Source organism: Leptodactylus fuscus, chromosome 10, assembly GCF_031893055.1.
Source record: "Leptodactylus fuscus isolate aLepFus1 chromosome 10, aLepFus1.hap2, whole genome shotgun sequence".
NCBI classification, from domain to species: Eukaryota; Metazoa; Chordata; class Amphibia; order Anura; family Leptodactylidae; genus Leptodactylus; species Leptodactylus fuscus.
The window spans coordinates 15,215,764-15,229,871 of NC_134274.1; the positions used below are offsets into that span (position 1 = coordinate 15,215,764).

At 42.9% G+C, this 14,108-nt stretch overlaps 1 protein-coding gene across 1 annotated transcript in view; it reads left to right on the forward strand.

The window, feature by feature from the left end:
- Positions 1-607: 607 nt before the first annotated feature.
- Positions 608-14,108, forward strand: part of JAKMIP3 (Janus kinase and microtubule interacting protein 3) — a 51,816-nt gene continuing 38,315 nt past the window's right edge. The window contains exon 1 of the mRNA XM_075257683.1: positions 608-734. The gene's annotated coding sequence lies outside the window, so the exon portion shown is untranslated. The remainder of the gene's footprint in view (positions 735-14,108) is intronic.

The window sequence follows — 14,108 nt, forward strand, 5'->3', positions numbered from 1 at the left end:
ATTTTTATATTATTTACAACAAAGTTTCTTATTTTCCTTGTTATTATGTTAATTCCAGGAAGATAAAGGGGCGGCCATGATTTTACAAATGCAAAACTTAGCAGCCTAGTCCTGGACCAAGTCAGGATCTGCAGTGTTCTGCATTGATTTCCTTGAAGATCCCTGAAATATCCTGTACTCAGTTGACTCTTTAACATTGAATATACTTGGAATCTTGGCCTCGGAAGACCTTGCCAACAACAATCTCCTCTCCACCACTTTCGTCAGAATCTTTTTAACCCCTTGCCCCCACCGTGTCTTGATTATTGAGGTCTTCATATCACCACCGTATTACTGTAATCCTTCTTGAGGTTAATGCCAGCATACATGGCTGAAGTGAAGGCACTGACATGAGTGTAATTACATTTGCATGGCAATGTAGACCTCTCCATCAGCGATTGGCACGGCTCGCTGGGCATCTTTCCTCGGGCACTTTCCTTTCTGGCTGCATTGAGGAAGGCTTTGCAGTTTTATAAGTGTTCGCTTGATGACGTGCTTGCACTGAAATGCTAGCTGCAATGACACTGCAAAGGCTGATAGGAGGTTGGTGAATGCTAGCAATGAGCTCATTCTCCCAGGAGGGAGCAGAACTCACAGAGCATCACTGGGAAACAGCATCTTCCCTGTGAAATCCATCCTCAGCATCCTCTCGGCTAGGCTGGCCTGATGCTCCACTTGGTGGGTGTGTATATATGGTGAGCAGCTTTCTTCCATTTGCTACATGTAGATTTTTTTTTTTTTTTCTCATTTGACATGCAGCATCCCCTCCCTGCACATTATGGCAATCCACAGCAGAAATGGCTTGCATTAAATTCAGGGGTGAAGGATGGAATTACAGGAGCTGTCATAGAAAGGACCTGCTGCTTTTAGGATGAATTGTGCGGTCGCCCTGATGTGTTACCCACAGGTAATAGAGCAGGGATCTACAGATCCGATCCCTTTTTTTTCTCTAATCCTATTGACGTGCATGTTGCATTTAGGTTTTTGGTGGAGACGACCTAGAATTTAGTGTTTTTGCTGTTGCATATGGAAGGCCTGTATTTTGGTGTTTTGCCTGCAGCCGTTCCACCCATATGCAGCTGAATTTTACTGGTAACTAGTAACTTGCATCCTGTTATATTTTCATGCATTGCATCAGAGTCCATTATAAGCTGTTTCTATACACAGATGCATGCTATACTGATATTTTATGTGTTGTTGTTGCATATTGTGTGTATCATGATAGCGCTCTGCAATAGGATTATACAGAAGGTTTACCTGCAGTCCTGTGTATCAGCACAGATGATATAATAATGTGATGGCTTGTGCCAAATGACAAACTCAGCTCTGCTACCTAGGAAGTGGATGCTTGCACTGCTGCTAATGTGCTGCATCTTGGCCGGGGTAATTGCTGTGACTGATGTGATGTACCGTATATTGTCAGGTAGCGCTGGTGGGGGCAGTATACTGTATATTGTATAGGAATGCATTCTTTGTGTGCATTTATGATGTGCAGTGACGGCAGATCTGCTGGCTGGCAGCATGGCTTTTCATCTTTCCTATGAAGGCAGGCATGTAGTAATAACGCCTGTATAATCCTTCTGTACACAGACTATACTATATGAAGTCTTCCTTGTTCATTGCCGCAAGCAACACTTAATCCGTATCTTGCTTTTAGTTGTCCTTCTTGCTTTCCTGATGTTTCCTGTGACTTGCTGTATTATTACACTTGCCTTCCTAGTAGTCCTACAAGATGGTGTGTTTTGCCAACAGGCCTCCGTGTGAGAATTTACACAATTCGCTCTGGATTTGTGTTGACATTGTAGCCATGTGGTTATTGACCGATATTCACACCAATGACTGTTCATCTGTCATGTTCTTGTGTCTTAGAGGCTTTCTGGCCTCCAAATGCATTTTGATCCTGATGACCTATCCACTGGATAGACCTCCAGTATCTCATCGTTGGGAGTTTGACACCCAGATCCGGCACAGATCTGCTCATCCACCTTCCTCCGGGCACCAGAAGCTATAGCGGTGCATGCAGAGCCAAAACATCTCAAGCAATAGGCCTGCAGTAACCCAGCGCCAACGCTACATAGCCTACAGCACTACTGATATTACTTGAATAGGAGCGGACTGATTACGCTCCCCGTCCACGGATATAGCTTCTTCTGGTGCACGGTCCACTGATCACATACTGAAGACCTATCCTGTGGAAATGTCATACAAATCAAAAATGCATTTGGAGCTGGAAAACCTCTCTAAAGAGGACCTTTCACCATTGCCATCAAGTCCAGCTCTTTACATCATTCAATAGCTGCTACTCCACTGGCACAATTGGAATTTTTCCTCTAGCCCCCACCATTCCTGAGCAATCAATGCAGTTATCTTTGGTGCCTGATATACTATTAAGTCTCTGTACTGTCAGAAAGGCGGTGTCAGGCAGGAGCAGACAAGGGGTGCGATTCTGAGTTCTGACACTGGCTGACTCTATTGGAGTTCTGATTTACACCCCCTGCCTGACACCACCCACCTGACATTACAGAACATATATAGCATATCAAGCACCAAAACTCCCTGCACTTGTTGCTTGAGACCTGTGGGGGAGAGAAAATTCCAACTGTGCTGGACGGAATAGTGCCTATTATCAGAACCAGAATTGGTGGAGGTGAGGAAAGGTTCTCTTTCATTCAGAAACATAAGTTTTTGAGTAGTGCGGGTATCATGTAATACTTCTTTTCTCCTATAGTGGCCACTGCAGGGATAATGTACACCTAGTTGTGACCTACAGGTCTTGGATCACTTGATCAACATGGTGGCTCCCATATTAAATGGGTTGTCTGTGTTGAGACCTTCTAAGGCCTCCTTGTGAATGGCCGCCAATGCATTTGCATGACCTGAACTCCCTTCACTTCTTTAGGGCTTTGGGGACAATAATGTGTCCGCAGCCCCATAGAAGGGAAGGTCGCAGTGCTGCAATACCCGCACTCACACAAAACACACATCCACATTACAGTTTATATTGGAAGAGAGCCATGCAGCACACAACATGTATAGAATACCGAGAGCTGTGCTGTCTTGGCTGCGGTGATCTGTGGGTGTCCCGGGTGTCAAAAATTGTAAAGTTGTAAAGAATTAAGATCTATGACAAGTGTAATGGAATATGTAAGAGCAATATGAAGCCCTTGGGAAACCAATATGATGAACTCTTTGGAGCAATGAGACTGTTGCCATTGCTCCAAATAGGTAAGTGAAAACGCCCTCATTGCTCCAAAGAGTCATTTGCAGATTGATAAAAATTGCAATGTCTTTGCAACAGAGGTACATGGGGTCAGCACTGTTTTATTGAGGTGACCATAATCTATCTATCTATCTATCTATCTATCTATCTATCTACCTATCTACCCATCTACCCATGGCTGGGTTGATATTTTGGGTCACAGATTCTGAAATTTTGTCTGTTGCAGCTCTTCCATGTGAATGTGTTCCTGTGTTTAACTACAAGCCATAAATGCTTCTTCTGAAACGTATGAAAACAAAGGGAGCGTGTGGGGACATCACAAGGACAGAGCGCAGCGGGTCTGCCATATAATCCATATGTTACGTCCCTTAGAACAGGAGATGCATTGTCTTGGGGTCGTTCTATGGCATCACTGTCTTATGAGTTTCCAAGTTCTTCAGTAGTCCGTCCTCGAGTTGATACCATTGTATAATTCTACCATTTCGTCTATCCCAGTTATTCTGCTTCTAGCCCCGTGTCCTATCACTAGCAATGCTCATCGGAATGCTAAAAAAAAAAAAAAAGAGTAGTTGGCGCCCAACAAATACATCTTTTTACATTGAGGAGTCTTTGCAGGTTTTGACTGTACTTCACATCTGTCCTAATTTGCTAGAATTCCTGACTTTCAGAAACAATCCTGGCAAATTTGGAAACTTCACCCAAAAAAGATGTGAAATTTAGCCATACCCAAAGTGACATTTCCATCCAGTTTGGTGGCACTAAGTCTCCTAATTTTTGCTTAATTGTTGGTTACTCTATATGCTACCATACAACATGCTATCATATGTTGAATTCTTGGAGATCCTCTTAAAGAATGAGAAAAAAACTTTAAAAAATTTTGGATCTGATATAATATAAGATAAGATAAGATAATCCTTTAATAGTCCCACAATGGGGAAATTTCAGTGATAGTTTCATAGATGGTACAGTAGTATATAACAAGAGAGAAACACATACAAGCTCATGGCAGATAGAGAAATCCTAGGAATCATAGCAACTAAAAAGAAAGAAACACAGACACACGGCAGGATCATTTAGTTCTCTGTGCGGATTGATGTTAATAATAATAATAATAATAATAATAATAATAATACAGCCGACTTGGTTGTAGGACACGAGGAGGGGGGGTCACAGCATGTAGATATAACAAGCAGAAATTTTTGCAGAGGTGGGGGACATAGGCAGCTTTTATGATAACATGTGGCAGTTCTTGGTAGGTAGTGAGATCTCCTGCTCACAGCTGATAGTTCAGTATCTTGCATCAGCGCTATTATGAGACCGCAGACAACCATGTGACTGTTATTAAAAAATGTGGCCTTGTCACTATTTGTAGATGGACAAGCAAAAGGCTTAAACTATTGTCCAAAATTAATTTTAAAAATTTTCCAAATTTGTATTTTTTATTTTTGCAATTACACCATTTTTACCCATTGGCGCTGTCTGATATTATAACCTATCCAGAGGCTGAGCTTCAGTATGAGGCTCCCAATGTGTATCTGGATAAAATCTTACCTATTATGCGGCCATACAGTCAACTAAGGAATAGGTAGAGGAACAAAAATATCTAATGCAATATGGGATTACATAAACACTATGAAGCAAACTGTTGATCATTGAGGAAGAAAACAGTGAAAGTAACAGGAGCAAGAGGTCATTCCAGCAGATACAAATGTTATCCTGGTGATGTGATGGATAAACAGGTGCCTGGCCCGTCACAGTGTACGTACCAGAGCTTACCGTCTTACTTGTCTTACCGTGCACCCATGTGTCCATCATTTGACAGATTTGTAGTACTTGGCAGTAAACCGTGAACGTTTCATTCAAGTGAATTGGAGCTGAGCTGTGGTAACCTGAGCTTAGGTGTAGTAACCTGTATACAGCTCCATACAATGGGAAATGTATTAACATTGACCCCATAATAATTGTGGCGCACTATGAGAAGGCTCGTGTGCTAGAATAGAAATCTGTACCAGTAAGGGACTGGCGTACATTTCTTATGCGTTATTGTAAGGCTAGGTTGGTTACTAGAGATGAGCGAACACTAAAATGTTCGGGGTTCGAAATCTGATTTGAACAGCCGCACGCTGTTCGACTGTTAGAACGGGTTTCGAACCCCATTATAGTCTATGGGGGGAAATGCTCGTTTCAGGGGTAGGCAACATTCGATCAAATTCTACTTACCAAGTCCACAAGTGAGGGTCGGGCTGGATTCTTCTCCCTGCGCAGCCTCTTCTGGCCTTGAATTCACTCTGCTAGGCATCAGGCCTAGGCAGAGCCAACTGCGCATGCCCGCACTACAAGCAGACATGCGCATTCGGCTCTGCCCAGGCCCGATGCTTGGCAGAGTGAATTCAGAGCCGGAAGAGGACGCGGGACGCTGCGCAGGGAGAAGACTTCTAAAGGTAAGAAAAGAACCAGCGTTGATTGGCCGACTGTATAGCATTCGGCCAATCAACGCTGGTTCTGCATTGAAACTTAACTTCGAACAGCAAGTGGTACTCGATCGAGTACGAGTATTTTGAATACCGTAGTATTCGATCGAACACCTACTTGATCTAGTACTACTCGCTCATCTCTATTGGTTACTATTTGGGATTCCATCCCCCATTCCAACCAGGACCTTTCTCTCCACATTCTTTAGGCGGACTACATTATAGTCTATGGGGGTCCGTTGTTTTCTGCTGGTAACCCCTTTTTAAGGTTTAGTTTACACAGCAGAAACCTTTTCCGCCGTGTGGCTTTTTTGCATGGCTAGCCACGACGGGATGCCGATGCAGTGTAGTGTCATCCTGTCGTGGCATTCCACTGCTGAATGAATGTGCCTAATCAGTAGGGAGTCTCGAGTCGTGGCTGATTCCGCCACGGAACTTGTATGAAGATGGGGCAGGTCACATTTTTTTTCTGCTAGCTGAAAAAAAAATTGCTAGTGGGAAGAAAACTGCGAGTAAGTCCCATTGAAATGAATGGGAGGCATTTTTGCACGTGAGGCTTATTCAGCGTCAAAATCGGCCTGCAAAAAAAACTCAGTGTGAACATACCCTAAGTGGCTTTGGTTTCCATTTTTCGTGTCCCCTACCAGACTCAAAGAATGGAAACCCCTAACACAGGTGTGAACCTAGTGTAAATCTGATGGACCAAGGCTTATTCACCCCAACCTCCCTTGCTTTCCTCTTGGCCCAGTGTTGAACATGGTAAAGAAAGAGCAAAGTGGTGCATTATTGGATATATGGGCCGTATCCCAAGTTGAACCATTCTCTGTGTTTTAATGGAGTTGCAGCTGATCGATGAGGGTGCCAGGTGTCAGATGTCCACCAATGACCTTTCCTAAGGAGGCCATTAATATCAAAATCCTGGAGACTCTTTTAATTTGGAAGGCCTGTCTAACTAAAGGGAATAGTCTAAACTGGACAATCCCTTTGAAATAGTTTTAGAAAGGTTTCTATGAAGGAGGATTCTGCCTGATGTGGACTAGAGTGTCCAAACTACTGTTACAAATTAAGTTAGGTGAAAGATGGTAGGGCATGTTGACTTCTACATGCCTGATCCTTGCTTTATTGAACAGATAAGCCACGACAGAGGTTTCTGGGAGCAACTTCAACTCCTTTCCCAATTTAGAGCCTACGAACGTGAATGTGTATGTGGCTGTCAGCGTTCATCCAATTGCCATCAAAGGTGTTTGGGTAATATTAGGTTCCCAAGTACCTTCAGGGGTCATCCTGAAATTTCCCAATGGGAATCCCAATGCTCAGGCATGTCATTGCTTTCTGGACGGATGCCCTTTTATTACTAGGAGTCATGTTAAGTGTAAGACAATGGAGCCATTAAGAAAAATGAATGTCTTGTATGACTGTATCACTTATGTTATATTGGTGGGGGGTAACCATATAATTACAGTGTAATAGATGGATCCCTTATGTTATTTAGGGTGGGGGCTAAACACATAATTACAATGTAATAGATCTATCAGTGTGAGATTTATTTCATGGCAATTACACAACAATATGAGTGATTTCAGGCTCCCTATATTACTTACTAATGGCCTATTATGTCATATTATCCTCCATAGATACTGAGTGGAATGGATGTTTAATGTATGTAGTCAGGCAGTAGACTCATATACCAATATGGTGCCACCTACCTCCCCTCCCCCTCCACAATCCATCATTATTACTGTACTACAGCACTATATCCATTACTGTTGACAGCTCGTAGAGTGTTGTACTATCGGTGCAGAATCTTAACCATCTTATCCTGAATGTTCAGGGATGGAAACTGAATAGTAATATCATCTCTTGAGCGGATCATATAGGAACAATGTGTACTATACACAATATATATATGCAGCAGCACCGTAAAATGGTTAGAACTCCCCATAATTCCTCCAAAAGAGAGAGACTATGTAGAAACTGGAAACCTATGGAGGTGTGTGATGTACCTCTATAGGTGCCTTTCTATAGCTCATTACAAATCAGAGGGAGTTTCACCTCCAGGACCCCCCAAATCAGTGTATTGCAGTAAAGTTGCCTGAATGTCCCAGTGGCCCTCTATTGTATGGCTCAATGGAAATCTGGAGGTGGAACCAGCATTAGTCACTATGATAAATCTGGTTTAGTTCAAGACTATCTAGTCTAACTTTGCACTGGCCAACTTTTAGACAGCGTTAGTAAATCTGACCCAGTGTGTGCCAGAATTGCACTAAATTTCAGAAGGTGGCATAAGCTTAGACTAGACAGTGTAACTATGTATCAGATTTATCAACAGCTACTATGATAAACCTGGTGCAGTTTGACTGTCTAGTGTAATCTGACACTGTCTAAATATTAGACAGGATTAGATCATCTCAATCTCTATGTCATGACAAGGCATTCAGTAACATTTGGCCATTCCTTCCTATAATGTATTGGCATGAGTAGGATTAGCTTTCCATTGTTACCGTCTCCTTCATTAATGTATGTATGTATATTGTGCTGTGTAATGAGTTCACAATGTACCAGCTTGTTCAGTGGAAAGCTCGGCGTGTGACGGAGACATCGATTGTTTAGTCTCAGATTCTGATAATGGCCTCGCCTTATGTGCGGCACAGGTAACGGAATCGCTGTATACTCTTGTTAGCTTCATTAGGATTAATGGAAGGGAGAAATCTTACGTCTTCTGGGGTCTCTCAGGTTTGCAGAAAAACATTCAAGTATTTTAGTTTAGAGACTCTGCAGTATCTTTTACTATCCTGGTTCATAAATCATACCTAAAAGATTGTTCCCCATCCTAATATAAGGGGACTGGTGTATGTTCACTGTTATCCCTTCTATTTCTATGTCTTGGGTTGGTCCTTCTATGTCGTCGTCTTCATAAGAAAGCAGTAACATGTCCCTGGTTCATGAAACATTAAGATGTGATGGATTTGCCACATACTGTATTTTTGCAGGGGATACACCTTTATGGATTTCCAAAACCAAGTGTCTCAGAAAAAAAAAGTGCAAAAAAGAACCTGTGAGGCCGATGCTCATTTTGTTGGGTTGCTGTGAATTTATTGTTGAATTTCTTTTTTTACCTCAACAGAGTGGAAGAAACATTGGAAAAGAAACTACACGTGATGTTTGTGTTGTAGATTCATGGAGATTTTCTGTAATTACATAAAAAGGGTCCTTGGATTTTTTTTTTTTTTTTTTAGCGTTATTCCAAAGTGGCCCCCACACAGTATAATATGCTGCACAGTGGCCCCGCACAGTATAATATGCTGCACAGTGGCCCCACACAGTATAATATGCTGCAGAGTGGCCCCCACACAGTATAATATGCTGCAGAGTGGCCCCCACACAGTATAATATGCTGCACAGTGCCCCCCACACAGTATAATATTCTGCACAGTGGCCCCACACAGTATAATATGCTGCACAGTCGCCCACACACAGTATAATATGCTGCACAGTGGCCACACACACAGTATAATATGCTGCACAGTGGCCACACACACAGTATAATATGCTACACAGTGGCCCACACAGTATAATACGCTGCACAGTGGCCTCCACAGAGTATAATATGCTGCACAGTGGCCCCACACAGTATAATACGCTGCACAGTGGCCCCCACACAGTATAATACGCTGCACAGGGCATCAAACAACCAAAACCTGGTCCTACACCTATATTGGAAAAGTAAATGGAAGATATTCAGATATTCTCCATCCACATAACACCTTTCAATGCTTCCTTCTGTTGATGCATAAATATTCCATAACCATTTCCCTTTGCTTCCATTATAATCTATTGTTTTCTATTAGAAACCTTTGACCTTTTTCATTTTTAACCCATTTACAAAAAGATAAACAAATTGCGATATTTTACAAATTTAGACAAATTGATCAGATGCAAAAAGTATGGGTTTAGTGCAGCCAAGGCCGGCTCTTCATCAGAGAGCTGTAATTACAATGAGACGGCAGCGCTGGAAGGGTGACAGCTGGCGCCTTCCGCAATTTGTGTTTGGAAACAATATCGTTTAATAACTTAATGTAAGTGTTAGAAACAAAGACTCATCGGCAGAGAAGACAATGCAAGTCCTCGATTAGCAGTCCTACAATACAGGGCTCCTCTGCTGTTCCTGGTAGGATATCGTCATATTCATCGTAAGAAGAATCTTCCAGGCTTGTTAAAAAGTTTTGGCACCAGAAGTAGAGAATAAATTTCAAAATATCTGAAAATGTTAGGCCTTGTTTTTTGAGTGTCTGTCGTACCACCATAACTAGGGGAAAAATGGGCGCTCCGTGTGTGCAGTCTTGACAGGTGGTCAAGAAAAAAACGGATCAGACGTTGCAATTTTGTTTTAGGCAGACTTGTGCATGGCCCAATGAAGAATGGAGAAATGTAAATCCCATCAATATTTACTCTTTAGAAGGGATGATATGACCCCCGCAGAGCCCTGATCTCATCTTCATCCAGTCTGTCTGGGATGACCTGATGAGACAGACGGATTGGAGCAAGTCTACATCCACAGAAGATCTGTGCTTTGTTCTCCAAGGTTGTGGGGACAATCTCCATTGCCAAGTTCCTTCAAAAACTAGTCCTCCTAAGGAGGGGTTGTCCAGGACTCCTTAGGATAGACAATTAAATGTCTGGTACCCAGCTCGGGGAACCCACCAGTCAGCACAGGGAAGATACCACAGCGCTTCTCTGAGCCTCATATTCTTTGTTTCTTCCAGCACAATGGCTTCTCCCATTCATTACCATTCAAGTAAATGGGAAGTAAAGCAGTCCTAGGCCCAGCAGCCCATAAATCGCGGCTACCTGCATACTGTATACGGAGTCCCAACCAGTTTGCTAATTTGATGGTAGAGAACAGATGCCCACGACTACACAAGGACAGATCATTGATGTGCAAATTCGGGAGAACCCTATAGGGACACGTTTACATTTTTTGCAGCCAAAACCACTGGGCGGTGGAGTCGGAGCTAAGACCAATTTCGCTTGGAGTTGGAGTCAGAAGAGATTTCCAACTGACCAGTCATTCATAAAGTCGGAACAGGAGTCAGAGTCAGGCTGCGGGATAGTAGCGGCGTCTGGGTGTGCTGTAGTGAAATTGTCCTGGTGCTTTGTTTTTTTAGTTTTCGTACCTAGATCTTTAGATGAATAATAACGTAATCCAAAATTACCCTGATAAATAATAGAGAGAGTAGCATCACTGGTCACGCCGAGTCTTAAGAACACGGAGAACTTAATGACGCCCTCAGTCTGTCTGGATATTGATTTGTTCCGGACGTAATCAAATTAAAATCTTGCTAAAATAAAATAAATAATACTTGCGGTTCAGAGCCCTGTACCAGATCCATGCCAATGTGATTAATGGCCTGCAGAAGGATCTACATAGGAGGGGCCAATACAATGTCGTATGACCGGCTATTCTGTTGTGCAAAAGGTTTAGGCAACTAAAAATGCTGCAAGAGCCCTGATCTCAACTCATCCAGTCTGTCTGGGATGACACGAAGAGAGACGGATTGGAGTAACCTACATCCACAGAATTTGGTGGGGATGGTGAAAGTTTCTCCATATTGGTGCTGCAGAATAGCTGCTATATGAGAAATGTAAGAATTGAGTACGATAAACCTGTTAGATCTGTCGGGTCCTCTCTACAGACCATCTATCATGTTGCAGTCTGTGCCGTCCACTGCGCACTGTCTGTGCGGATTTTTTTCATGATAATGGATTATCCTCCCCCGAAATCCTTGCCTGGTCTGGCAAATAGTGTGATGTAGGCAGGTTTCATAGCAGAAATAAATAGACAGCTGCTGCCGTTATATAACTCCACGGCAGTCATAAAAGCGGAGAACATGTCCTATACCAAGCCTTAATCCGTACGATAGCGTTTATAGGTTCATTCCGGAAACCCATAATCTAAATGCCCCATTACTTGACATTATTTAAGGCCTGTCTGTATCTGTTGGGCCATGTCTGTCCTCAGAGTCCGTCATCGGTTCCCTGTCTGGTACTTTCTGTTGAAGCCCCTCTATAGTGCCTAAATAATACTGTCATAAAATGCTCAAATACATTGCTATAAGGTGGTCCAATATCACCGAAAGACAATTGCCTAAATAATAGGTTTCCACAGATGAAGGCTCCAGCCCCTCCAAGCCTCCCCTGTGCTCGAATCCTTGGTCGAAATATTTTATGTACGTTATGGAGCTTAGAATTTTCCTAATGGCTGCCCTGTTGACGGGGGCCGGAAGGTGTATAAGAGAAGTACTGTATACCACAGTAGCAAAGGGGTTATAAAGCCATGGTGAAGAGTATCTTTCCCCGATAGCATAGCACCTGATCGATGGGATCTAACCACTTAGACCCCCACGATCCTGAGAATGAGGGGTCCTTTGCACTTGCCGTGCATTCAGGTTGACTGCTGGTGAATGGCACTCCTATGTACTTCAATGGAAGTGGCCAAAATAGACGAGTGCACCGTCCACCACCAATCACGTCAGTCTGAATATGCAGTGGGGGATATAGCCCTCTGTTCTTGGGATGAGCAGTCAGAGCCGATCATGTATTTATCCTCTATTCTATGGACTATGTATAGAGGATCAATACGTTTCATGGCATAACCCCTTCAATACCCAGTTCACGTTGCAGACATTGTTACATCACTATATGGAACCCAAAGAGGAAACATTGAACTTTTGCTATGATGGATGGTTCTATATGCAATATTTACTATAGTATTTGCAATAATTGGTGTTTTTCTTATTTGTTGGGCACATAGAATTATAACCTGCTTAATCTATATTCTACACCATCATTATCGCTCGATCTCCATCCTCCAGGCTCTATCCAGGCACTAGTAGAAATGGACATGTATATTAAAAGCTCACAGCCTGCTGGATCTTGTTGACTTTGACAATGACCAGAAATATGTTCCCATTAATAAACCTCGGGATGTGGGGGATGATTAATGTAGGTAATGAGGTGTAGTTAGGTCATATTACTAGGATTTACACCCCATTACATTAATTTATATTATAGAGTATAGTACACTAAGTCACCGCTCGGCCCTTCTGCTTAGTAACACGTGTAGTGCCATTTCCACAGTCTGCTCATGCAGAAGGGATCGGGTCGAGAGATACTGTCGCTAGGAGTCTGATATACTACAATGGAAGCTCCTCTATTAATTTAGCCAGACATCAGGTCCTAGTTGTGGTTGGCCTCTTTCCAGTAGGTTCACGTGGACCAAATTCTGTGAGCTGATACAAGAAGCGCAACAGTACCCTAAGACTTTTGCTACTTAGGTGCCTTTACCTCCGAGTTCCGTCTTGCACTTCCCTTCAGGATGGGAGCTGAAATGCAATGTGAAATGTGGCACATATATGGCCTTGTTCTCCTTGTCCAGAGCTTCCATATCTTACCTACCTGCAGAGATAAGAAAACTAGTGGCTGTGTCTGTTTACTGCGACATAGCGGAAGTGGCCTTAGGGAGATAAGGACTTTTTGGATAGAACTTTCAGCTGAGATCAATAGAGTATACTCCGATTGTAATCGCTGATAGCTTGCAGATTGTTCAGAACTAAATGAATGGCTTTACAGTACAGTGGTCTGGGATGGCTGAGTCCGATCAACGTCTTAAAACAGGTATAGGTCAGGACAGGTAGCGATCCAAAAGATTCTGAAAACTTTCTGGGTCAGATCTAAAATAGTAACCAACCTACAGGGCCTTTAAAAGTAGTGACAGATCCCCTATAAAACTCCTGTTTCTGTGCATGGGATCTCCAGGTGACATCCCGAGGGTAGTCAAGTTGCCAACTTTTGACACCAGTTCATAACTAGAAACCTGGTTGTATAATTCCACTGTCATTGTCAATGTAATCTGATAAGACAGAAACCGGTCTAGGTAGGTGGCGATCCTGATGCTGTCAGGAAACTGTTGTTTGCTATTTTAGATCTGAACCAGACAAACAGGGCTCATGTAAGTAGTGACCTATTCCCTATACAATCCCTTTATGTAGTGTGATGTACGGGGGATTCAGAAGCTCTGGTTTCTTTCCCAAAAGCAGTCTTTATTGCAGCAGACAAGCTTAAAGGTACAGGTACTGCTGCTCAGCAGCTCAGCATGTCAAAACAAACAAATGAAAATAAAGACCTACGCCTCTCCGGCGGCTTACTAAACGAGTTATTCCCTCACTTATCGGGGGGTCAGCCTACCGCTGACCTCCTAACAAACAGGGTTCACAAGTAAACAAGGGGTACACATACCCGGCCCTTTAACAGCGTCCTTTTTGGCAGAGCTTTCCCAGACTGGTTGAGCGTGTGTTTCAGTCTCTCTCCTCTTTCTCACT